Raw genomic sequence first — 26,418 nt, 5'->3', positions numbered from 1 at the left:
AGGCCAGATAACCTGAAGGAGCACATGAAAACCCATTCAGAGGAGAGGCCTTACGTGTGTTATTTGTGTGCAAAGAGCTTTAGACATCTGAATTGTTTAAAAAAACACCTGAAAAGACACAGCGGTGTGAAGGATCATACTTGCTCTGAGTGCGGAAAGAGTTTTTTTAACCGTTATGCTCTGAAACAGCACCAGACCGTTCACACCAGAGAAAAACCTTACCAGTGTTCACACTGTGACAAGAGATTCAGTATTTTAGGAAACCTGAAAAGACATGAGAGTGTTCACACTAGCTAGAAGCCCTATCACTGCTAGTCCTGTGAAGAGTTTCATCCGATTATCTTCTCTACTCAGTCATACGAACAGAACATGTTCAGATCTGGTGCTCTGAGGAGTCTTTGTAGCAACCTGTGTGTGTGTGCGCATGGCTTCAGGAGAGCAACCCTACCTTTGTGTAGTTTTATTTTCTTTCTTGTATATTCATGCATTTGTCATTTTTGGTGTTTGTGTATTTTATAATTATTTTACAAAATTATTGGGGTTAAAAAAATATATATAAAATATAAAAAAATAAATATTTTCCACATACTGTAGCTTGTTGTAGGTCCTCTATGCCCTGTCTCCTGAACCGTGCTGATTTTTACAAGCTCATCGGTCTGAAAATTGAGGTGTGCTCTTATTGGCCTGCTGTCCAGTGCATTGTGATTGGCTGAATACCTCAAGCGTGTGACGGAAATGTTACGATAACCTCTAGTCATGACGAAGCATCAGGATTGAAAATTTGTCACACAGAAATAAAGCGTTATGAAGATAGTCTGCTCTTGAGTCGAATCTGTTTCTGTTTATTTGAAGTCACAGTAACCTATCACATTTAGAAAGAATGATAATTTCAATATTTTTATAAAAGCTCCTGAACAGAAACAAACGAAACGATACTTATGACAGCTAAAATATGATGAATACACGATTTTGATAGAGAATAAGAAGCTGACGTCTGATTTCTTCAAGCGGTGATATTTACCATGTTTACTATAGTAACTTTAATTCCTAGCATGCACATTCTTTTGCATCGCTTATAAATATTTCTGCCTTGTGTGGTGATTTATAATCCACATCAGACCAAGTTATTTCAAACACTCGCTGTGAGGTTTGAAAAAGTTTTTAAAGCTGGTGTTATAGCTGTAGCTTTCTGAAATGATCCCAAGCTGATGCTCTCCAGACGCGGAGAAACTCCGCCTTTGTTCAGAACCCCTCCACACGACTGCTTTTAGCCCAACAGTGGAAACACGGCTACTGAAAGAAGTTGGCAGTACCGTTCACAGTGAAACACACCGCGTCTATATGACATGGCAGCGGTTACAACAATACTACAACGAGAAAGTTACGCCTTATTTCTTTGCGTGAACATTTGGGCGGTGTTATGCTAATCTTTCCACACAGTGACGTAGAGTTGTGGGGCGTGTTAGAACAAGTAGTTTTAGGGGGGTGTTGACAAGTCTTAACTTTTATAAAGAATATCTCTTTGGACTTGATACTTTAGTATTTTGTGTTTTTAAAGATCTTCTTTTTGAACCAAGAGCTTGTAACACTCCAAAGAGAAAGGAAAACTTGAAATCAGATCATATGACCCCTTTATCGTCACTGTTAAAGCTCATGTTGTGAAGCAGTAATTTTCCTTTGCTACTGCTTGTGGTATAATAACACTTTTGGGATTTTTGCTGGTCATTTTTATCATCATTACTTCTTCACCCGATTCTGCCCTTGTCTGCCTCTTCGCAGTCAACTTTCTGACAGATAAAGACTGTTAAAACCGTTAAAAAATAATTTTATGTGTAAAGTATCATTTAAAATACTTGTATTGTGGAACACTTCTTAGTTTTAAAGATTCCCTGTAGTCAAAAATGTTACCCTTTAAAACTCATCTTTGATCATCAAAATGACATTTAAATGTTTCTTCTTGTGAAAATAATTTTCTCATGCCTTTAAATAGCTTGAATGCAGCTCTACACCATTGCCTTACTGACCCATTTGTGGATCTAAGAATACGCAAATTAGCCAGTCACGAGCCAGCACCTTCTGATCCACTGAACTCTAGAAGAAGTAAATAAGGAACTGCTTGAAGCAAGCTAGTGGTTTGCTGGACACTAGACACTACTTTCGCGTTTGTCCACGACACTGTTGTCATGTGATTTCTACGTCAGTAAAGGCAGTAACAAAGGGTAACCAACGTCATTGACAGGCGACTGCACTGCCCCGTGTCACTGTTTAGAATTGGAATTTTCTCATGATTTACAAGTAGTTGAAAACATTAGAGATATTGTTAGTAATAAAGTGGACAAAATATATAACACTAGCCTAGTGGTTTTTGGATATTTTACTGCAAATATCTTACAAATTGTACCTTTAATGTCTCTGCATAAATCGGCACAGTACATGTGTGTAACCAAGTTCATTCATGTGGAGAGGAAGGAGACCGAGGTCGGTGTGCTGAGACTCATGGGAAACTTTATTCACAAAATAAAAACAAATAAACAATCGCGCCTCATGCGCATGCGCTTTGCAATATTTCTCTACTCCGCACTACTGTAGTCTTCGTCTCTGGGTTTGCAGCTTGGCAGCTTCTTACTCCCACGAGTCTCCAGCTCTCTCTCAACTCGCTGTTCCTGAGCCGGCCTAAATACCGGTTCCCCACGCCAATCACTGCAACGAGAGCCAGGTGTTAATTGTTTTTCACTTTCCCCACTTACCACCGCTCGTCTCCTCACTCACTCCCTCGTCTTCCTCCCCCTCCACCTCCTGGGACAGGACCGTGCCCAGCCCCCTGTCGGACACGTCAGTCTGCAACAAAAATGGGAGAGAAAAGTTAGGAGAGTGCTGGAGAGGTCCGCCACACAGGGCAGCCTTAACCCGGTTAAAGGCCTGTTTGGCACTGCTCCGTCCACTGGACTGCATCCGGTACATCCTTTTTAGTGAGGTTTTTCTTGGGCCTGGGGCAGGTCGCAATAGCTGCCGTCTTATCAATTTGGGGACGCTCCTTCCCGTGGCCCAAGTGGAAGCCCATATACCTTACCTCCACCCGCCCAACTGCGCACTTCTTAGGGTTGGCCATTCGCCCCGCCCGTCTCAGTGCCCCGAGGACAGCCCTCACATGCTCCATATGCCGCTGCCAATCCCCACTATAGATGATGATATCATCCAAGTAGGCAGCAGCATATGCAGCATGGGGTAGCAGCACTCGATCCATGAGGCGCTGAAACGTAGCTGGGGCCCCGAACAAGCCAAAAGGAAGTGTCACAAATTGGTTTAATCCAAACGGCGTGGTGAAAGCTGTTTTTTCTTTGGAAGTGGGAGATAAGGGGACCTGCCAATATCCTTTTGTTAAGTCCAAAGTCGAGTAAAAGCGAGCCGTGCCTAACCGATCGAGCAACTCGTCAATCCGCGGCATTGGATAAGCATTTAATTTTTATACTGCGTTCACCCTGCGATAATCCACACAAAACCGCACCGAGCCGTCCGTTTTGGGCACCAAAACTATCGGGCTCGCCCAATCACTGTGGGACTCCTCGATTACTCCCATCCCCAGCATTGCCTCTTATTCAGTCTGAACCAGCTTTTTTTGTGATCAGGTAATCTCTATGTCCGGCTGCGAACCACCACGCCCGGCTTTGTCTCAATATGGTGCTGAATCAGATCAGTACGACCAGGTAGGGGCGAAAACACGTTTGCAAACTCTTACCTATAACCGCCCAATGACAGATTGGGGTGGTAGATTTGCTGTGAGTCTCCTCTATCTGTTTATACTACTACATGATTGAGATCTCCTATCCACCATGTGACCTCAAAGGGTCCTTGCCACTTTGCTAATAATTTGGAGCTAGAGGTTGGGAGTAACACAAGCACTTTATCTCCCGGTGCAAATTCTCGTAACTGAGCCCCCCGGTTTTATAGCTGGCTTTGCTTGTCCTGGGCCTGGAGCAAATTTTCCATAGAGAGCCGCCCCAGTGTATGGAGTTTTGCTCGCAGGTCCCTCGATACAACCGGTCCTTAATTATGGCAAAATATGGATGGGAGAGCGCGTGGTCAGGGTGGACAATCTGCCCATCGATGGCACAGACCTACTCAAAAGCATGTTTGAGGGTCTCATCCTGGGACTGTTCCAGAGGAAAGTAATTGCGGCTGGAAAAGTTTAGCCTTGCCTGGCCACTCGGTTCCCCTGAGACCGCCCTGCTGGGTCCTGGCACAGATTCACCCACCTGCACGCTCGCACCCCCCTCCAGCCGTCTCTCTTCACACGAGGCATCCACTGTTACACACCCCAATAACTGCTCAAATGCTGGCCAATTAGTTCAATTAGTAGCTGGAAGCTCGGACTAACAGCCACCTCCACATTATGCTTTTGGCCTCTAAATTGGATGGCTGTGGCCTTTACGGGGTATTCCACTATATCCCCGTGCACACACCTTACCTTAACCATGCAGCCCGTATCCAATGCCCCAGTTTGTATGAGGCTTTGATGGATGGAGGCTGATGAATCCACCAAGACCTGATAGGTACCCCTCTTAATACGCACAGGTATTTGGTACATCCCTGCTTGATCGTTGGTAGCCTGTGGGTCTTCCAGGATCCGGACCAATGCCCCCACCTCAATTACCAGGCACCGATCCACGAAATGGCCCAGATCCCTGCAATGGCAGCAGGCCGGCCCAGGCCTCCCCACCTCCATAGTGGCCGGAAGTGGGTCAGGCGATTGGCATGGGGTAGCAGCAGGAGTCTCCTAGGACCCCTCTCAGCACGGCGATCCCATTCTCCAGGTCGGGTCTCGCGCCCCAGCTGCTGGCTCCATCCCCGACCTCCAGCGGGGGGGCGGCCCTCGGTGGCCCAGCCCAACGGGACCTAGGGAGAGGGATGGGTTTCAGGGCAGGGGAAGAGAGAGAGAGAGAAAGATGGTAGGGGCTCGCCGACCCGGAAACACGCCGCCAGTTGGATGGCCAGATCCAGTGACGCTGGGCGGTGGCACTGGACCCACTGGGCGGTCCTCTTTGGGAGACGGGTGATGAACTGCTCCAGTACCACCTTGCTGATGATGGTATCAGCATCGCTTCCTCCGGCCAACAGCCAGTTGCGGCACGAGTTCCGGAGCTGCTGTGCCGAGACAAAGGGTCGGCCCACTTCGGTCAGTTCCAGCGACCGGAAGCGCTGACGGTGTTGTTAGAGGCAGAGGCCGACCCTCTGAAGAATGGCTTATTTTAAATCGCAATACACCAGGAGGTTCAGGACAGGCAGATGTTGGGCAGCCTTTTGGGCCTCCCCAACAGCAGTGGGATGACGCGGACCAGTTGTCTGTCGGCCACCCGTATTCCTCGGCTGTTTTTCGAACAGATCAAGGAACGCTTCTGGATCATCTGTTGGCCCCTTCATGAGAGGTATGTGGGGGGCCGGGCTAGCGCTGTGGGAGGCCGACCCCGTCCAACCCTCCCGGTTCAGCAAGCTCCGGAACAGCTCGCGGTCCACCTGCATCATGGCCCGAAACCAGTGTTCTTGGTTGGCCCATAAGTCCAGCCGGGCTTGGTGTTGTTCCTGATGCAGGCCCGCGAGCAATGTTATGACCTCTGCAAATGGCGATCCCAATGGTCCTGACGGAGTTTGCATGGCGGAATTGTTCTACTTCCTCCCGGGTTTCGGCACCAGTGTAACCAAATTTGTTCATGTGGAGAGGAAGGAGACTGAGGTCGGCGTGCTAAGACTCATGAGAAACTTTATTCACAAAATAAAAAAAAATAAACAATTGCGCCACATGGGCATGCACGTGGCAATATTTCTGTAATTCGCACTACTGTAGTCTTCGTCTCTGGGTTTGCAGCTCGGCAGTTTCTTACTCCCACGATTCTCCAGCTCTCTCTCAACTCGCCGGTCCTGAGCTGGCCTAAATACCGGTTCCCCACGCCAATCACTGCAAAGAGAGCCAGGTGTTAATCATAACGCATAACACAAAAGTAAATTACACATAACACAAAAGCGACTTACAGTGCATTCAGGCTATCAAGTTTTACCTATCATGTGTTCCCGGGGAATCGAACCCCCAACCTTGCACTTGATAGCTCTACCAATTGAGCCACAGGAACATTTACTTGTTTGTGAAGTTATGGTATTTCGGTAAAAAAAAACTGTATGAAATACGGTTATACATATATGCTTCATCAGCGTTCAAAGATGTGTGTTTTGTTAAAACGATGTAAAAACACCCACACCGGTTTGTAATTTTTAAACATGCAGTGCTCATGTTTATTTAACGAAGTCAAAGCCTTTTGGAATATCCTCTCAACTTTTAATGGTAGTGTACACCCCGTGGCTTGCATCAGCACTGGTCAATGCGTTGATTTCGATAAAGTAAAGCACTAGCTTAAGATTTCCCCCAGCGTTCAGCCGTCACATCACTAGCTCCACCCTTGTGCCATAGCATTTGACCGGAAGAGAGAATGAGTTGTTTTGAGGGGGTTAACGTTTTGATTAAACATTACGAGGGCACAAAAAAGTTCACAGATAAATTATTTATTATAAAGACTGGCAGTATTCCATTAAAAAATATAAGAATTTTAAATTTTGATTTCATGGTGTTTGGATTGAGATTTATTTGGAAATGCATTCCAAGTATGCAGTGTAAATAGCATTTCTCTCTTCTTCTTTTTTCTCCAGGAACCAGAAGAAAAAAAAAACAGAATCTGTCAAAGTTCTTGCCATGGCTTTTAAAAATGGTAGAGTACTCAAATAAGATTTATGCATTTACAGTAGTGAACATCTCATAAGTCAAACCACATCAGAATGAGGATTTGCATTTGACAAAGTTCAGAATACAATGCTGATTTCCCATTTTTTATAGATATTTAAAGGAATGTAGAAATGAAGAACTTTGACAGATTTTAGATCTACATGTCAGCCACAGAAGCCCTACACCACATACATTATCAAGAGACCCATCAAATCCAGGTATTTTGTTTTTGTACTATGTATGTATCCTAGTCTATTCTAATGATTTGTTAAGACTGAAAAACATCACCTGAAATCCATATTGCCACATGTGCCAGGTAACAATAAATTAAATGGTGATTCATTTTCAAACTCCATCGCACAGGTAACAGATTGTCTTTCAAATGTGATTAGTTGCTTTACACTCCAAATTAAAATGGCACAAAATAAAATCACAGGTAAACTGGAGTAAGGTATTTCAAAGGTAAAATTCACACCTTTTACGTCTCCCAAGATCTATTAATGTAGAATGTTTCAGTGCAAAACGAAAAGGGGGACCTTCTCTCTCTGCTTCAAAGCAAGGCACCAGGGATACTCGAAGAACACAAAAAACTGGAACAATTAAATTAGAGTCAAGGAGTCTTATTGTCAAAGTATGCAACAGTGACCTAATAATGGAAAACACAGAAATAAACTCTGACCTGGTCTTTGCCCTGTCTGATGGCAGCGTTGACATGGCAGTTAAATTTCAAGCCTGGTTGTAGTTCAATTTCTGTGGATTTTGCTCTTCTCTGTCGCCCCTGTTACCCATCAAGTGCCGAAAAGCTTGCTTTAGCAAAGCATATCATCACTACGTTCCCATCTTTAATAAGGGTTCAGGGTTGAAGTAACATCTAAGGATTCCTAAAATTATCGGAAAAAACGGCAACACTTTGTAATAAGGTTCATTAGTTAACAATTACTTAATGTATTATCTAACAATAAGCAATACATTTGTTAAAATATTTACTAATCTTTGTTAACATTTGTTAATAAAAGTACAACTCTTGTTAGTTCAAGTAAGCTCAGTTCTATTAAAGATTACTAATACATTAAAGTAAAAATTGTTTTGAAATTAATGTTAACAAAGATTAATAAATGCTTTACAAGTACTGTTCATGTTAGCGAACTCATTTAACTGATGTTTAAAAATGGAAACTTATTGTAAAGTGTTAGCGAAAAAATGTTTGTTGCATTGCCTTACTGATCTCATGTGGACTTTTGTCTCATGATGCATTTTTATCTTATTCCATCTGACTTTTTGATGCATATTAGGAATTTAAGAAATTAAAATCTAACGCATGGCTTCTATGTTCACACTTACGCTATTGGTAATATTCTGAAGAAAAAAGAACATTATTGTGAATTTATTATTATTAATATAGTACACTCACCTAAAGGATTATTAGGAACACCATACTAATACTGTGTTTGACCCCCTTTCGCCTTCAGAACTGCCTTAATTCTACGTGGCATTGATTCAACAAGGTGCTGAAAGCATTCTTTAGAAATGGATGTTGATGTTACCTAACGTGTTCCCTGAGAATCGAACCCACAACCTTGCACTGCTAACACAGTGCTCTTTATATAATTATTATTATTCATTATGTTATATTAATAAGGAAAATGTCACCTTTTTTCAGTGACTCACACAATCCGTTAAATAATTAACAATTATTTACATTTGGTGCGAATGTATGTACTTTTATGGAAATTCACACTTCTAAAGAAAAATTTGAAATTACTGTAACATTATACTGCAATTTCTCTGTAAAAAGACGTTTCTTATTTTAAACAGTGTAGGATGTAACTGTTCAGTGTTTCAATTTTTATATTCAGCTATAATTCTATATTATATATTTTGATTTCCTATAATTATTTCCTAGTATTTGATAAATGCATTTATAACTACTGAAGACTGAGAGCGTATGGGTATTATATTACCGTGAGGCTCAGTGGATCTCTCCTGTGTGTCATTAGCTTGAAAGCCCTTTTCCACCCCCATTTATCTGAGCCATGACTATGCAGGACTGCAGGTTTAAGATCATATGATATCCTTAAAAGAACCGCAATCTGACTGTACAAAATTCCCTGCCTCACGCATGCGTGAGCCGAACTTGTCTAGACTTGTCTGGTGCATGCGCAAAAGTTTTCAGTTAGACGCTACTGTCCAGCATAAAAGTTTGATACAGAGTTTCCCTGGCTTTATTCCTTTAAAGTCTGTTTTTCCTTTGTGTGGTATTGCTGTGTGTTTATAACTCCGTAAGTAATAATATTTATTATCAGAGTAGATGTGTTTCAGAGAGTGTCATAGCGTAATTCAGTTTATTTTACCTCAGGAAAATAATTGCATCGATATAAGTACCATAGATGTAATCCTCACGTATATGACAAATTTATTTGTTTATTTGCAATCAAAGATGCTTATTTATTTGTATAAGAGCATTGCTTGTCATATGTGTCAATGTAAATATTTATTTAGTCTCTGACCAGCATTTGAATAATTATTACAATGAGCACAGCGGAGCGCAAGAACAGCGCGCGCACACACAGTGTAATTTGTTCTTTCAGCTCTTTCTAACAGAAGAAATAGGCCAGCTGAGTTCCAACCACCCAACTGCGTACAGAATATCCCACAAATTGGTCCTTCGAGCAGGATCGGGACATCAGCTGCGCTATGGCTACATCCAGAGATTACTATGAGGGAGAACAAGTACCAGATCCTCGTCCAAGTCGTACCCGGCAGGTACCCACCTACTTGGAGGATTATGTGCTTGGTTATCCACATCTGATGCATGCTCATCCATCACCAGCAGATGGCACTCAAGGAATACATAATGTAAGCCAGGACCCTTATAAGAGCTATATTACTCCTCCTCCCTTGGACAGAGACTTTGAAGGTGGAAACCTGCACCATTTGGAGGCACGGTGGAGAGATTTAAGCAGTGAGATGAGAGAGCTTCAGATTCAGAATGGACATTATAAGAGCATTCCTCAGACTGAACTCAGGAACATGGGATTACAACCTTCCATGACTGTAGCATCATCTCCACACTATGAGGAAACACTCTATCATGAGCCCCCTATGCAGCAGCGCCCACAATCAAGCATGCAGCCAAGTAATATAGCTCGTGTAGCTTCTCTGCCAGGGCCATAACCTCAAAGACTGCTTTCTGAACTCAGACGGGCAGACTCATGGCCTTCTACAGCTGCTCAGCCTGCCCATCCTCAGATACAGCATCAGCCAAGCCTTCTCATGTGCAGCCCCAACGTCAGCCAGTTGCTGCACAATCTGTTCCAGTCTCAATGCCGCCACAGTACCAGCAGACAGTGCCAGCTCAAGTTCAGCCTGAGCCAATTCAACTAACAATGCATCTGCATCACCCTTTTCTACCACCACCACCTCCTTCTCGGCCTGGACCACAATCACAACATTATTATCCTACAAACACTGTGACGCCTGGACTGATGGAGATGGTCATTGCTTCTTCCTATGGCATACCAAAACCAAGGCTGGCAGTATTTTCCTCAGGGAAAGAAAATGATTTCCTAATGCTCAAGAAAGGGTTGGACAGCGCCCTTGGCCCACACAGACATTTAACAGAGGACCAGAAGTATCAAGTGCTTTTGGATCACCTACATCTGCCTGCTGCTTACCAGGTAGCTAAGAGATATGTCAACAGCCCATATCCTTACACCAGTGCCATGCAGGCTCTTGAACAGAGATACGGTCAACCAAGACAGTTAATTCAGAGCGAGCTTAGAGCAATCCTTAATGCTCCAGCTATTCGACCAGGTGGTGCACAGGGATTTGAGGACTTTGCAGCAGCTGTTAACACACTTGTGGGCATGTTGAACACTATGGAAGGGCCATCTAGATACGAGCTGCAGTGTGGTTCCCACGTTGACACTTTACTGACCAAACTTCCTGTCAGTTACAGAGACTCATTCATAGAATACTGTCTCAACCATCACATCATCATGAGTGGCAGTTCTAGAACATATACATTGTCAGAATTTTCTGAGTGGCTGGAAAGGAAGTCCCAGGCCATTCAGATCTCTCGGTGGGTAACAGGGCCAGTGCAACCAGAAGCCTTTCGGCGAGAACAGAAATTCCTTCCTCACTTAAAAGCCAAGTCAGCCACAATTCTCACAGGCAGTGAACAACCTCAAGCCATTAATTTGCCCTCTAGCTCATCCACAGGATCTAAAATGGCAGCTACAGCTAAAAAGCAGGATCGCTTTAAGCCCTTTTGTCCCTTCTGCAACAACCATGAACATTACCTCAATACTTGTGCAGCTTTTTGCAGGTTGAACCACACTCAAAAGGGGAAGCTGGTTAAAGGACCACAATAAATGCTGGAGGTGTGGACAAGGTCACAAACCAGACAGCTGTACTCTTAAGAGAGCATGTTCTACATGTGGGGGACTCCACCTGCCCGTTCTACATGAAGTTGCAGTTGCTGTGGAGAATCAGAGCATACTAACGGTGAGCACAACTAATTCTCAAGTTTACTTGGATCAAACCAGTCACTCAGGCAGAGTCATGCTGAAGGTAGTTCCAGTGAGACTTCGCAGCGGCAAAAGGTTTCTGGACACTCATGCAGTGCTGGACGACGGGTCTGAAAAAACAATCATACTACCTGCAGCAGCCAAACATCTGCATTTAGAATGACCTGAGGAAGTGCTGGATCTTAGAACAATAAGACACGACCTTGTTCACCTGAGAGGTACCACTGTCTCCTTTGAGGTATCAGCTCTGTCACACCTGAATGTAAAACACCAGATTCATAAGGCTTTCACAGCTGCAGATCTTAATCTTGCTGAGTAGTCTTGTCCAGTAGACACGCTGAAGAGGAGATATGGACACCTCAGGGACATTCCTTTACAAAGCTTCACCAAAGTACAGCCTCTGCTGCTCATAGGATCAGATTATCCGCAGCTGATTACACCAAACTGCCCAATTCATATGGGTCCGCTTGGTAGCCCTATAGCAGTACACACGCAGCTTGGCTGGACAGTGCAAGGACCAACAACCTTTTTCCAGCAACCCTCAAACATAAGCTCATACCTTCACACCACATTCCTTTCACCTACACAAGAGTTACGTCAACATGTGGAGCGATTGTGGCAGCTTGACATACTGCCATCAAGAAACGAAAAAGAAGTAGTCCGTTCCAAACAAGATAAAGCTGCACTTGCCATGTTGGAACAGAAAACGGTACAAGTAACAGTTGATGGTGTTAATCGCTACACTACTCCACTGCTGCGAAAAGTGGATGCACCCAAATTTCAGGCATCACCAAATGCTGTCATGGCTCTTTTAAGAGCCACAGAACGCCGCTTGATTAAGGACACTAACCTGGCAAATGTGTATAACAAGGAGATTCACAAACTTGAAGAGGCTGGCTATGCAGTCCGAATAACCAGTGCAGAAGCAGCCAATTCCACTGAGTCATGGTTTGTTCCTCACCACATTGTGCACCACAATGGCAAAGACCGTGTGGTGTTTAATTGCTCTTTCAGCCATCTGCAGACAAACCTAAATGACAATCTACTGCCTGGTCCCACCCTTGGTCCACCACTGCTTGGAGTCCTGCTTAGATTCAGACAGTATGCTGTTGCCATAAATGGAGACATACAAGCTATGTTTCGCCATATCAGACTGCTACCTGAAGATCAGCCACTGCTCCGTTTTCTTTGGAGGGACATGGAAAGAGAGCGCACCCCTGACATCTATGAATGGAGAGTATTACCATTTGGGACCACATGTAGTCCATGTTGCGCCACATATGCTCTCCAGAGGCATGTCAGAGGCAACACTGAGGGCAATGAAGAGGTAGTTGAGTCTATCCAGCAGTCTTTCTATGTGGACAACTGCTTACAGTCACTTCAGTGTCAGCATCAGGCTAAGAAACACATTGACAAAATGAGAACATTGTTGAATACTGGTGGGTTTGACATAAGGCAGTGGGCTAGCAATGTTCCTGATGTGATTGCTCACCTACCCTCCGAAGCAAAATCAGAGGGCTGTGAACTGTGGTTGTCAGCTAATAAAACTGATCTGCAAGAGTCAGCACTTGGATTGATGTGGCACTGTTCACAAGACACTTTCAGTTACAAACACAGACCTGTCTCTACGAATGGTGAAACCTCAATGAGAACTGTTTATCGCATCCTGGCAAGCCAGTATGATCCACTCGGATACATCATACCCTTTATTACAAGGGCCAAAATTCTGGTTCAAACATTATGGATGAGGGTTGAAAGCTGGGATGAACCTCTACCAGCTGATCTCCTTTCAGAATGGCAGGCATGGGAAGAAGAGCTTCCAGACCTACAAAGAATAACAATACCTAGGTGTTACACACCAGCATGCAACAACACCTCCTCAACTCTCGATATACATGTCTTCTGTGATGCTTCAGAGAAAGCATATGGCTCTGTGGCATATTTACGGGCAGAAAGGGATGACTCTATCCAAGTTGTATTTATCATGGCGAGGTCACGCGTGGCACCTAAGAAGCAACTCTCTGTGCCACGCCTTGAACTCTGTGCAGCATTGTCTGGGGCTCAGCTTGCCAAAACACTGAACTCCGAACTTACTCTCAACATCAGACAGACAGTCATGTGGTCAGACTCAACCACCGTGTTACACTGGATAAAGTCTGAGTCATGCACCTACAAAGTTTTTGTAGGCACACGAATTGCAGAGATTCAAGACCTCGTTGGATGTGAAAACTGGAACTATGTAGATTCAGACAACAACCCTGCTGACGATATAACCCGGGGTAAGACCCTCACAGATCTGTCCCACACCTGCCGATGGAATTTTTGCATCAGTCTCCAGACCACTGGCCTATCCACCCCTCAGTGCCAGTGGAAGACTCAGATGAACTCCGCAAATCCAAATTCTGCGGTAATGTCTCAATCAATCATACCTCTTTACCTAATGTAGATAACTGCAAATCATGGGACGACCTTATCATGACCACATATGAGTTTCTGCATGGTGCTGCAGCACCCCATGTCTGCCACGGAACGCATAGAGACTGAAATGGCTGTACTCAAACGTGCACAGACTGAAAGCTTTCCTGATGAAGTGCATGCCTTTCAAGCCAACAAACCTGTGCATTCAAACAGTCGACTAAGTTCCCTTGCTCCAGCATTAGACCCTGATCTAGGACTGATTAGAGTTGGTGGTAGATTACCGAAAGCTGCAACACTACCAGAGGATGCACTTCACCCTATTGTGCTGGCACCAGAACACCCCATAACCAAACTGTTAATCCTAGATTTTGATAACCGCCTGATGCATGCAGGTCCTGAAAGAGTCTTCGCTGAGTTAAGACGAACCTATTGGGTTCTCAGAGGCCGTCAGATGGTCAAAAAGCACCAGAGACAATGTGCTGAATGTAGGAAATGGTGTGGCAAGCCTGTTATACCTAAAATGGCAGACAAACCAGTTTCTTGTCTGAGGATTAATTAGCCTCCATTCTGGTCGACAGGGATGGACTGTTTTGGTCCCTACATGATCAAAATTGGCAGACGGCAGGAAAAGAGATGGGGCATAATATTTAAATGTCTCACTACAAGGTTTGTACATCTCGACTTGTTATGCAGCATGGATGCAGATTCCTTTTTATTAGCCCTCAGACGCTTCATAGCAAGAAGAGGAAAGCCCTTTGAACTTATCTGCGACAGGGGCACACACTTCAGAGGGGGAGAGCGTGAGCTCTCTGAAGCTTTCGCAGCAATGGAACCATCCCTCCGAGAGCAGCTAGCCAACCAAAAAATTTCCTTCAGATTCAACCCACCGCACGCGCCTCACTTTGGAGGAGTATGGGAGAGGGAAATTAAATCTGTCAAGGCTTCCCTCCAAGTTGTCCTGAAAGATCATACCTTCTCAGAGGAAGTCCTGAGTACAGTGTTGATCGAGGTGGAGGGTATCTTAAATTCAAAGCCCCTGGTGTATGTATCGTCTGATATAGCGGATCCAGACCTGATTACCCCCAATTTGCTGCTTATGGGGCGGCAAGATGCTTCCCTACCTCAGGCGGTCTATGGACCCAATAATCTGCTTGGACGGCGTCGCTATAGACACAGCCAAGTGATCGCCGATCACTTCTGGACCCAGTTCCTCAGAAACTATCTACCAAGTCTTCAACTTCGACAGAAGTGGCAGAACATCACACCAAATCTAGCAGTCGATCAGGTTGTATTGATTGCAGATTCCCAACTTCCCAGAGCCCAGTGGCCTGTCGGAAAGATAACCAGAGTCCTACCAAGTGATGATGGTGCAATCAGAGCTGCTGAAGTGGACATTAAAGGCAACACATACATCCGCCCTGTGGCCAAAATGATTGTGCTACCAGAAATGGCTGAAGATTAGCTTGTAGCACCAGTCGATAAGCTGGACATTTTGTGGAGTTACAAATTTCCTGTGTAAATTTGTGGGGCGGCTGTACAAAATTCCCTGCCTCACGCATCCGCGAGCCGAACTTGTCCAGACTTGTCTGGTGCATGCGCAAAAGTTTTCAGTTAGACGCTACTGTCCAGCATAATAGTTTGATACAGAGTTTCCCTGGCTTTATTCCTTTAAAGTCTGTTTTTCCTTTGTGTGGTATTGCTGTGCATTTATAACTCCGTAAGTAATAATATTTATTATCAGAGTAGATGTGTTTCAGAGTGTGTCATAGCGTAATTCAGTATATTTTACCTCAGGAAAATAATTGCATCGATATAAGTACCATAGATGTAATCCTCACGTATATGACGAATTTATTTGTTTATTTGCAATCAAAGATGCTTATTTATAAAAGAGCATTGCTTGTCATATGTGTCAATGTAAATATTTATTTAGTCTCTCACCAGCATTTTAATAGTTATTACAATTTATCTTTGCATCTGTCATTTCTCATTTCATATTATAACATGTGTATTTATCATCTTAATTTGTTTTCTGACAGAAACCACATTTTGTGCATATTCACACAAATAAACATTCGTCCTTTCACATGTTCACTCTGGAGTAGCTGCAGTTATTTCTAACAGAAGAAATAGGCCAGCTGAGTTCGAACCACCCAACTGCGTACAGAATATCCCACACTGACGTCACTGTAACCTTCTGATCCATTCTGACTGGTTTACATGAGTCTTGTATCATTCTTTATAAACGGTCAGTGCACTGACAAAAGAATACAGCCAAGATATTCAAGGAAACAAGACAACTACGATACAGAAATCGTCAGCCAGCTGTTTGGAAGTCAGCTCCCTAAGGTTTGACTTTTTTATGTTTACATTTATTCACTAAGCAGTAGTACAGGCTATAACCAAATCCCAACATTAAATTCTTGGTTCCTACCAGGAATGTTAATTTTGTCAGACCATTCCCAAAACATAGCTAAAAGGTTTGTTTTCGCTTTTCAGAATATTTACATTTACATTTTATCCAAAGCGACTTACAAATAAGCACAGTGGAAGCAATCAAAAACAACCAAAAGAGCAATGATATATAAGTGCTATAACAAGTTTCAGTTAGGTTAACACAGTACACATAACATGGGCTTTTAAATAATATAATAAATAAAAAGAAAACAGATAGAATAAAAAAAGAAAAGAGCAAGCTAGTGTTAGAGGTCTTTACATACACACACACACACACACACACACACACTCATACACAATTGTATAATAAATGAAAAGAAAATAGAATACATACATATTAGAAAGGTAGTTAGTTTTTTTAAGAATAGAATTAGAATAGTGAGTGTTAAAGTTCAAGATTCAAGACTTGCATTCGTCACATACAAAATTATATATAGCATATATAACAAGCAGTGAAATGTGAGTCAGGTCCGCTCCATGGACAGTGCAATTATTAAAGAAAAAAACAGATGAAAATATACATAAATATAGCTATGTGTTACAAACACGCCAGGTTCCACCTCCACACAATCACAGCGCACACCCTCACCTGAATACTAGTCATCACCACCTGCTCCTCATCATCCACTCATCAGCGCTGCACCACAAAAGCCACACAGGCACTCAGTCATCGTCCGGTCACGTTCGTGACAAGATCATTCCTGTATGCTTACTATTAGAACTAACTCCTCTTCAACTCTCTCTCCAAGCATTATCTCCGAAGATACCTATTCCCTTAAGTGCGTGTGTGTTGTTCACCTACCCTTCAAGGAGTCACTACCTTCTCGGCACGGATCCCACGGATGTGTCAATGTGAGCTAGTGAATAATAAATATCTTACTAATAAGTGAACATTAAGTGGAGACATGAAGATGTTAAGAGGCTGGTTTTGAGTTTAGGAGCCTGATGGGCTGGGGGAAGAAACTCCTTCTGAGTCTCTCTGTTTTTGCCATCAGGCTATGGAAGCGCTTACCAGATGGCAGCAAAGTGAAAAGATGGTTACTGGGGTGGTTGGAGTCTGATGATTTTAGCAGCTCTGCTTCTGCAGCGTTTGAAGAAGATGTCCTGCAGAGAGGAGAAAGCAGACCCGGAGATGCGCTCAGCTAAGCGCACAACTCTCAGCAGGGCTTTGCAGTCTTGACTGGAGCTGTTCCCATACCGCACTGAGATACACTGAGTCAATACACTTTCTATAGCCCCTGAATAGAACGTTTTCAGGATTGCTGGTGAGACCCTGAATTTCGTGTTTGAATGTAAGTAGTCCAAGTCAGCTCCTCGGAGATGTTTACGTCAAGGTACTTGAAGCTGCTCACCCTCTCCACAGGGGTCCCGCTGATCATAAGAGGAGTATAGGGCTGCTGCTGTCTCTTCCTGAAGTTCACAATCAGTTCTTTAGTTTTGCTCACATTCAGAGAGAGACAGTTGTCCTGGCACCATGATGTTCATTTCTCTACCTCATACAAGTATGCGGTCACATTATTGTTGTGAATGAGGCCCAGAACCACAGTATCATCAGCAAATTTGATTATAGATGTGGAGCTGTGCGAAGACACACAATCATCTGTGTAGAGAGTAGAGCACAGAAACTGGCCTAGTTTCACCACCTGAGGTCTTCCAGTGAGGAAATCAAGAATCCAGTTGCATAGTGAAGAATTCAGGCCGAGGTCTATGAGTTAAGAAGCAAGCTTTAAGGGGACTATAGTATTAAAGCTAAATTATAGTCAATAAATAGCAGCCTTACATAGTTCCTGTTATTACTGTCAATGTGTATGAGAGAAGAGTGCAGGATGTGCGAGATGGCATCATCTGTTGATCTGTTTGGGCGATAGGCAAACTGAAGAGGGTCCAAAGTATCCGGGATGGAGGAGCAGATGACGTTTTTAACCTGTCCCTCAAAGACCTTCATGACTATTGATGTGAGGGCAACTGGACTATGGTCATTCAGACAAGAGGGTTTATTGTTCTTAGGCACAGGGATGATGACAGATTTTTTGAATGAGGTGGGAACCACCGATGTAGCAAGAGACTCATTAAAAATGGATGTAAACATACCAGCGATCTGATCAGTGCAGGACCGCAGAACCCAGTCAGAAATCCCATCAGATCCAGCTGCTTTCCTTACATTCACTCGCTTTTGTGCCCTCCGAACCTCGTCCTCTGACACGGTGATCACATGATGATCGCTGCTCTGACTGCTGCTTCCTGACGTGCTGATCGACAGACTCGCACTGCTTAGATTTCTTTCAAAGCAGCCCTAGAAAGTGTTTAGTTCGTCAGCCAACGTCGGATATGCTCTCATCTCTGTGGAAGATTTATTTCCAAAGGCCCAGATGGTCCTTAGTCCTTGCCACATGCGTCGGGAGTCATTTAGCTGGAAATGTGACTCTATGCGTTCCCTGTATCTGTGTTTGGCGGCTCTTACTGCATGCTGGAGAGCATAGCACAATGCTTTGTACTCGCTCATGTTTCCTGACCGAAGACCGGCGTTGTAAGCAGCAGTCCGTTTGTTGAAAGTAAACTGTAGTCTTAAATATTAAGATACTCAGAGATGTACAATGTGCATTATACTGTAGTCTGAAATATTAAGATACACAGGAATGTAAAAGAGGCAAATGTGCAAACAGCTTGACACTGTCAGTGTGTCAATGTGAGCTAGTGAATAATAAATATCTTACTAATAAGTGAACATTAAGTGGAGACATGAAGATGTTAAGAGGCTGGTTTTGAGTTTAGGAGCCTGATGGGCTGGGGGAAGAAACTCCTTCTGAGTCTCTCTGTTTTTGCCATCAGGCTATGGAAGCGCTTACCAGATGGCAGCAAAGTGAAAAGATGGTTACTGGGGTGGTTGGAGTCTGATGATTTTAGCAGCTCTGCTTCTGCAGCGTTTGAAGAAGATGTCCTGCAGAGAGGAGAAAGCAGACCCGGAGATGCGCTCAGCTAAGCGCACAACTCTCAGCAGGGCTTTGCAGTCTTGACTGGAGCTGTTCCCATACCGCACTGAGATACACTGAGTCAATACACTTTCTATAGCCCCTGAATAGAACGTTTTCAGGATTGCTGGTGAGACCCTGAATTTCGTGTTTGAATGTAAGTAGTCCAAGTCAGCTCCTCGGAGATGTTTACGTCAAGGTACTTGAAGCTGCTCACCCTCTCCACAGGGGTCCCGCTGATCATAAGAGGAGTATAGGGCTGCTGCTGTCTCTTCCTGAAGTTCACAATCAGTTCTTTAGTTTTGCTCACATTCAGAGAGAGACAGTTGTCCTGGCACCATGATGTTCATTTCTCTACCTCATACAAGTATGCGGTCACATTATTGTTGTGAATGAGGCCCAGAACCACAGTATCATCAGCAAATTTGATTATAGATGTGGAGCTGTGCGAAGACACACAATCATCTGTGTAGAGAGTAGAGCACAGAAACTGGCCTAGTTTCACCACCTGAGGTCTTCCAGTGAGGAAATCAAGAATCCAGTTGCATAGTGAAGAATTCAGGCCGAGGTCTATGAGTTAAGAAGCAAGCTTTAAGGGGACTATAGTATTAAAGCTAAATTATAGTCAATAAATAGCAGCCTTACATAGTTCCTGTTATTACTGTCAATGTGTATGAGAGAAGAGTGCAGGATGTGCGAGATGGCATCATCTGTTGATCTGTTTGGGCGATAGGCAAACTGAAGAGGGTCCAAAGTATCCGGGATGGAGGAGCAGATGACGTTTTTAACCTGTCCCTCAAAGACCTTCATGACTATTGATGTGAGGGCAACTGGACTATGGTCATTCAGACAAGAGGGTTTATTGTTCTTAGGCACAGGGATGATGACAGATTTTTTGAATGAGGTGGGAACCACCGATGTAGCAAGAGACTCATTAAAAATGGATGTAAACATACCAGCGATCTGATCAGTGCAGGACCGCAGAACCCAGTCAGAAATCCCATCAGATCCAGCTGCTTTCCTTACATTCACTCGCTTTTGTGCCCTCCGAACCTCGTCCTCTGACACGGTGATCACATGATGATCGCTGCTCTGACTGCTGCTTCCTGACGTGCTGATCGACAGACTCGCACTGCTTAGATTTCTTTCAAAGCAGCCCTAGAAAGTGTTTAGTTCGTCAGCCAACGTCGGATATGCTCTCATCTCTGTGGAAGATTTATTTCCAAAGGCCCAGATGGTCCTTAGTCCTTGCCACATGCGTCGGGAGTCATTTAGCTGGAAATGTGACTCTATGCGTTCCCTGTATCTGTGTTTGGCGGCTCTTACTGCATGCTGGAGAGCATAGCACAATGCTTTGTACTCGCTCATGTTTCCTGACCGAAGACCGGCGTTGTAAGCAGCAGTCCGTTTGTTGAAAGTAAACTGTAGTCTTAAATATTAAGATACTCAGAGATGTACAATGTGCATTATACTGTAGTCTGAAATATTAAGATACACAGGAATGTAAAAGAGGCAAATGTGCAAACAGCTTGACACTGTCAGTGTGTCAATGTGAGCTAGTGAATAATAAATATCTTACTAATAAGTGAACATTAAGTGGAGACATGAAGATGTTAAGAGGCTGGTTTTGAGTTTAGGAGCCTGATGGGCTGGGGGAAGAAACTCCTTCTGAGTCTCTCTGTTTTTGCCATCAGGCTATGGAAGCGCTTACCAGATGGCAGCAAAGTGAAAAGATGGTTACTGGGGTGGTTGGAGTCTGATGATTTTAGCAGCTCTGCTTCTGCAGCGTTTGAAGAAGATGTCCTGCAGAGAAGGGAGAGCAGACCCTGAAATGCGCTCAGCTAAGCGCACAACTCTCAGCAGGGCTTTGCAGTCTTGACTGGAGCTGTTCCCATACCGCACTGAGATACACTGAGTCAATACACTTTCTATAGCCCCTGAATAGAACGTTTTCAGGATTGCTGGTGAGACCCTGAATTTCGTGTTTGAATGTAAGTAGTCCAAGTCAACTGCTGTAAGTAGTCAAGTTTACTGCTGCATGGATTGATCTGTCCACCCATGGTTTCTGATTTGTTTGGCTAACGTGTTTACAAAGCTTAATGCTACATCTGTGAACTCGCGAGCCGTTGTTTATATTCTGGTGTGAGGAAAATGGCGGCATGGTTCGTTTTGCTGAAGGCCGATAGTGAGTGAGCTTTGTAGGCATTTTTAAACTGAGTGTAGCAATGATCCAGTGTATTCGGTCCTCTGGTTGGACAGGATATATATTGATAAAAATTATGCATAACTTTCCTGAGTTTGTCTTTATTAAACTCCCCAGCGATGATAATAGTGGCATCAGGATGTTTGTTGATGTTGCCGCTGAGCACATCGTGAAGCTCAGACAAAGCCAAACCGGTGTCTGCTTGTGGTGGGATGTAAACCTCAGTTATGATGATCGATGAAAACTCCTGTGGCAGATAGAATGGGCGGCAAATAATGGATAAATGTTCCAGATGAGGCGAACAGGAGCGCGACAGAGTGGAGATATTCCTGGGATCACACCATTTCTTGTTAATCATGAAACACACTCCTCCGCCTTTGCATTTGCCAGCCTCGGCTGTCCTGTCCATCCGTAAAACAGAGAGGTTTTCAGACGGCATTACAGCAGCGTCTGGGACCAAGGGCGTGAGCCATGTTTCAGACAAACAAAGGATGTTACAGTCCCTAATATCCCGTTGGAAACTTATTCTGGATCGTCCATCTTATTCTCCAGAGACTGGACATTGGCAAGCAGAATGCTCGGTAGAGGAGTGCTGTGTGCTCTTTTCCTCAGTCTGTTGGGAATCCCAGTGTTTCTTAATCCGTTGCCTCGGGTGGTTATTCAGGTGGCCATTTTTTATCTCGCCGTTCCGGAAAATCTCAGATGGCCACGATGGGATGGAGGCTAAAGTGTCCTGAATCAGGTCAGTGAAGTGGTGTCCAATGTCCAAAAGTGTTTCTTTGTCGTAAATGATCAGTGCAGAGGTTATGTGTGTAGAAAGAGAAAGCAAAAGTAGGTAAAAAAGTAAATAAAAACCTAATCTAAGAGGGCACATAAGTCTGAAGTTACAAATGTAGGTAAACGGGTGCAGAGCCAGTGGTAGTTTTGCAGGCAAACATCTATGCCTTGAATTTTATGCGAGCAGCTATTGGAAGCCAGTGCAAATTGATAAACAGTGGTGTGACATGTATTCTTATTGGCTCATTAAAAATTAATCTTGCTGCTGCATTCTGGGTTAATTGTAAAGGTTTGATAGAGCTGGCTGGAAGAACTGCCAAGAGGGCATTGCAATAGTCCAGCCTGGACAGAACAAGAGCTTGAACAAGGAGTTGGGTAGCATGTTCCGAAAGAAAGGGCTTGATCTTCTTGATGTTAAATAAAGCAAATCTGCAGGATCGAACAGTTTTAGCAATGTGGTCTGAGAAAGTCAGCTGATCATCAATCATAACTCCAAGGCTTCTAGCTGTTGAAGGAGTTATGGTTGAAGGGCCTAACTTGATGGTGAGATTGTGATGAAACGATGGGTTTGCTGGAATCACAAGCAGTTCTGTCTTGGCAAGGTTGAGTTGAAGGTGAAGGTGAAGGTCCATCATCCAGCAAGAAATGTCTGTTACACAAGCTGAGATGTGAATAGCTACCGTCGGATCATCAGGATGGAATGACAGGTAGAGTTGAGTGTCATCTAAAAGAGATGGATTAAGGGTTTCTTAAAGGTGCCATATGCAAAAATTGAGGTAAAAATTTCCAAAAAAATACCTACACACATAAAAAGAATGAGAAGAAATAAGGGTGATGATGTAATAAAAAAAATGTCAAGTTACAGTGCTGCAGAGATATCAACCTTAATTAGCATTAACATTACTAGCCCCGGCCCGACAGGTGTCGTAATACCAGTTTCGGCCATGGGCGGCGGTATGTGGGCAACATAACCACCAGCCAACCTGCAATACACGAATAACTCGCACGGCTTGTGGGCGTACCTGAACCGTGCTGGCATACTTCATTTCAGTTCAGGGAAGAGAGAGGAAGGATGGCTCAAACCCTTGGCAAGAGACCACCACCCGCTACAGGGAAACAACCGTGCTCGGAATCACAAATCAAATCTGATAAGAAAAGGAGCCGAACCAGAGTAAACATCGGCACAGGATCTTTCAATCGCTGGAGACAATTGATGGACTTGAAAGAAATGAGGTTCGGCTCCGAACTTGCAACATTTCTTTTGGATTGGTAAGTTAGATGCTGTTAGTATTTCGCTAGAAGTTTGTTTTAAATGTTTGTGTATTTTTTTTATTGGGAAGTTATAACATAGAAATGTATCGAAGGCTGTTCGATAAACGTGCTAATGTTAGCGATGGCTAACCATAGCTGCGTATGATAATTAGCTAGCTATAAGTTACCCATTTTTTAATATCATAACTAACCTGCTCTGTCTAGTCTGTTGGTCTCCGTGTCCTCTTTGCTTCGTGGTTTGTCTGTGCGCCAGAAAATTGAAGTGTGGCGTGAAAGCGTGTGAAAAGAGTCAATTGCGTGTGTCTCATGGTTAATGCTTGAGAGTTGGCAGCTCTGGTTACATTGGTTGGCGCTAGCTTGGTCAACATCAGCTGTCTGATGTTTACCAATGATGTTGACAGAATGCTGTCTGTCAAATTAATTTAATTCAAATAATGTGTATATACAACTCAAAATGTAATATGAACAAAACGATTAGGAACATATTCACTGATAAAGGTGAAGGGGAGTAGCTTGAAGATGTCATGTTTCAATATCACTTGACATCACCCAACGTTCCTCTGGAGGCAAAACGTCCTCTTAGGCTTCGGCTATGGCTGTAGGGTTGTTGTGAAGGTAGGGGCAGAGCATAGAGACTATGCCGTTTCTCGTTTGTTATTCTAGAGTAGACCAATTCACTTTATTGAGGCATACTGCCCCCATCTGGTATGGAATGTGGAGTATGACTTGATTTTTTTTGCCAGACATGACAGTTGGCACCTTTAAGCAGTGGAGTTATACGAGCCTGTCTACATGATGAGGGAAAAACACCAGTGTGGAGGGAAGTGTTGATGATGTGAGTGAGTGCAGGTACAACTGTAGGAGAAATGGTTTGAAGGAGATGAGATGGAATAGGATCAAGCGGGCAAGTAGTAGGGTGATTAGAAAGGATGAGTTTTGACACTTCTGCCTCAGAGAGTGAAGAGAAGGATGTAAATGAGTGTAAGTTTGCTGGTGATATGAGCTTGACTGATTGTGGTGTGGAAAATTGTGCACTAATGTGTTTAATTTTATTAATGAAAAACGTGGCAAAGTCGTCAGCTATTAGAGATGAAGCAGGAAGGGGAGGAGGAGGACAAAGAAGTGAGGAAAATGTTTTAAAAAGCATGTGAGAGTTAGATGAATTGTTAATTTTGTTATGGTAGTATGTCATTTTAGCAATGGAGACATTAGCAGAGAAAGAAGATAGGAGTGACTGATACACAATAAGGTCAGTAGTGTTTTTGGACTTGCACCACACCCTTTCAGCAGCTCTCAGCTTAGAACGGTGTTCGCGTAGAACATCAGATAACCAAGGGGCAGAAGGGGTGTTACGGGCTGACCTGGAAGATATGGGGCAAACAGTGTCTAAACAAGATGTAAGAGTGGAGCAGAAAGTATCAGTAGCACTGTTAGCGTCCAAAGATGCAAACATTTAGGGGAAGGAAGTGAAGATGAAACCATTGCAGATAGCCGGGAGGGTGAAAGTGTGTGTAGGTTACGTCGAAAGATGACATGTGGAGGGGTAAGTGATGTGTCAGGGATCATGTTGAGGTTAAGAGTGAGGAGGAAGTGATCTGACGTTTGCAGTGGAGTAACCAGAACATGATCAGTAGAGCAGTGTTGTGTATAATTAAGGTCCAATAGGTTGCCTGATTTGTGAGTAGTATATGTTGTGTGTGTGTATATATATATATATATATATATATATATATATATATTTATGCTCCACTCCAGTTGGTGGCAGTATTACACCATAAGTCGGCTTTTCAACCGCCATAGAAGAAGCAGCACCAGACTTTAAAGTTAGGATTGGGGATTGTGTATCGAGAAGGAAAAATTTAAAATGGCACTCCTCAGGCAAGTGTTATAAGTCCTTTGCTATTTATTATTATGATTAATGATGTCTTTGTGTCTATAGATAGAAATATAAATAAATCATTGTTTGCAGATGACGGAGCTCTGTGGATTAGAGGTAGAAACGTGGATTTTATCTTTAATAAAATGCAGTTGGCATTGAACGAGGTTGAAAGGTTGTCATATAAATGGGGTTTTAAATTCTCAATAGAGAAAATTCTTAGGAATGTGGTTTGATATTAAAGTTGCATGGAGAACACATTCAAGTAAAATGGAGGAAAAATGTAAGAGAATTATAAATGTAATGAGATGTATATCAGGACGGGAATGGGGGGCGGATTGACTGGCATTAAAACGATCTATACAACAATGATAAGAGCAATAATTGATTATGGATGACAGGTATATGGGTCTGCGGCCAAGTCACAGCTGGAAAGGCTAGAACGAGTACAGGCTCAAGCTCTGAGAATATGTTGTGGGGCTTACCCGTCCTCTCCAGTCCCAGTGTTACAGCTGGAGATGAGGAGACGACAACTGATTTTGACATATAGTGCAAATTTAAAGGGTCAGAAGGAGGACCACCTGACAAAAAGTATACTCGAGTCATCTGGCAACATGGGAAAAGGAAATGTAATAGTTTTGAGTGGGTCATGAATGAGTTGGTAATGGGTATAGTGTGATCCCAGTGGTAACATTAGGAGTGAGTCCGATCTGGATATTACCGCAACCATAGATCTGTTCTTTCCTGGAACAAAGAAAAGAGAAATGTCAGAAAAAAATCAAAAGCAGAATTTATAAGAGTATATAAGGAGTAAATATGATCAGTATGTACAGGTTTACACAGATGCGTCCAAAGACCCGCAAAGTGGCCAAGTGGGGGTTGCATATGTCATCCCAGGTATGGAAGTGGAAAGATGTGAAAGAATAACTAATCATGTGTCAGTGTTTACAGGAGAATTAACAGCAATCATGATATTAATCAATAAAGTAAGCGAAATGGGAATAAAAAAATCCCTAAAATGTTCTGATTCAAGTTCTGCGCTGATATGTTTGGAGGCACAAAAGTCAGAAACAAGACAAGATCTGGTGTTAGAAATCCTAAAGGTTTTATTAACGATGCGAGAGACAAATAAGAGGGTTCAGTTTTTGTGG

At 43.4% G+C, this 26,418-nt stretch overlaps 1 protein-coding gene and 1 long non-coding RNA gene across 7 annotated transcripts in view; one reads left to right on the top strand and one right to left on the bottom strand.

The window, feature by feature from the left end:
• Positions 1 to 26,418, top strand: part of LOC127952757 (gastrula zinc finger protein XlCGF57.1-like) — a 179,293-nt gene that overhangs the window by 8,861 nt on the left and 144,014 nt on the right. The window lies entirely within an intron of this gene.
• Positions 1 to 26,418, bottom strand: part of LOC127952784 (uncharacterized) — a 169,796-nt gene that overhangs the window by 976 nt on the left and 142,402 nt on the right. The gene's annotated exons all lie outside the window — the stretch shown is intronic.

The sequence above is a fragment of the Carassius gibelio genome, chromosome B3 (genome assembly GCF_023724105.1).
Source record: "Carassius gibelio isolate Cgi1373 ecotype wild population from Czech Republic chromosome B3, carGib1.2-hapl.c, whole genome shotgun sequence".
NCBI lineage: Eukaryota > Metazoa > Chordata > Actinopteri > Cypriniformes > Cyprinidae > Carassius > Carassius gibelio.
The sequence above is the reverse complement of the archived record's forward strand: the minus strand, read 5'-3'. Positions and strand labels throughout refer to the sequence as shown.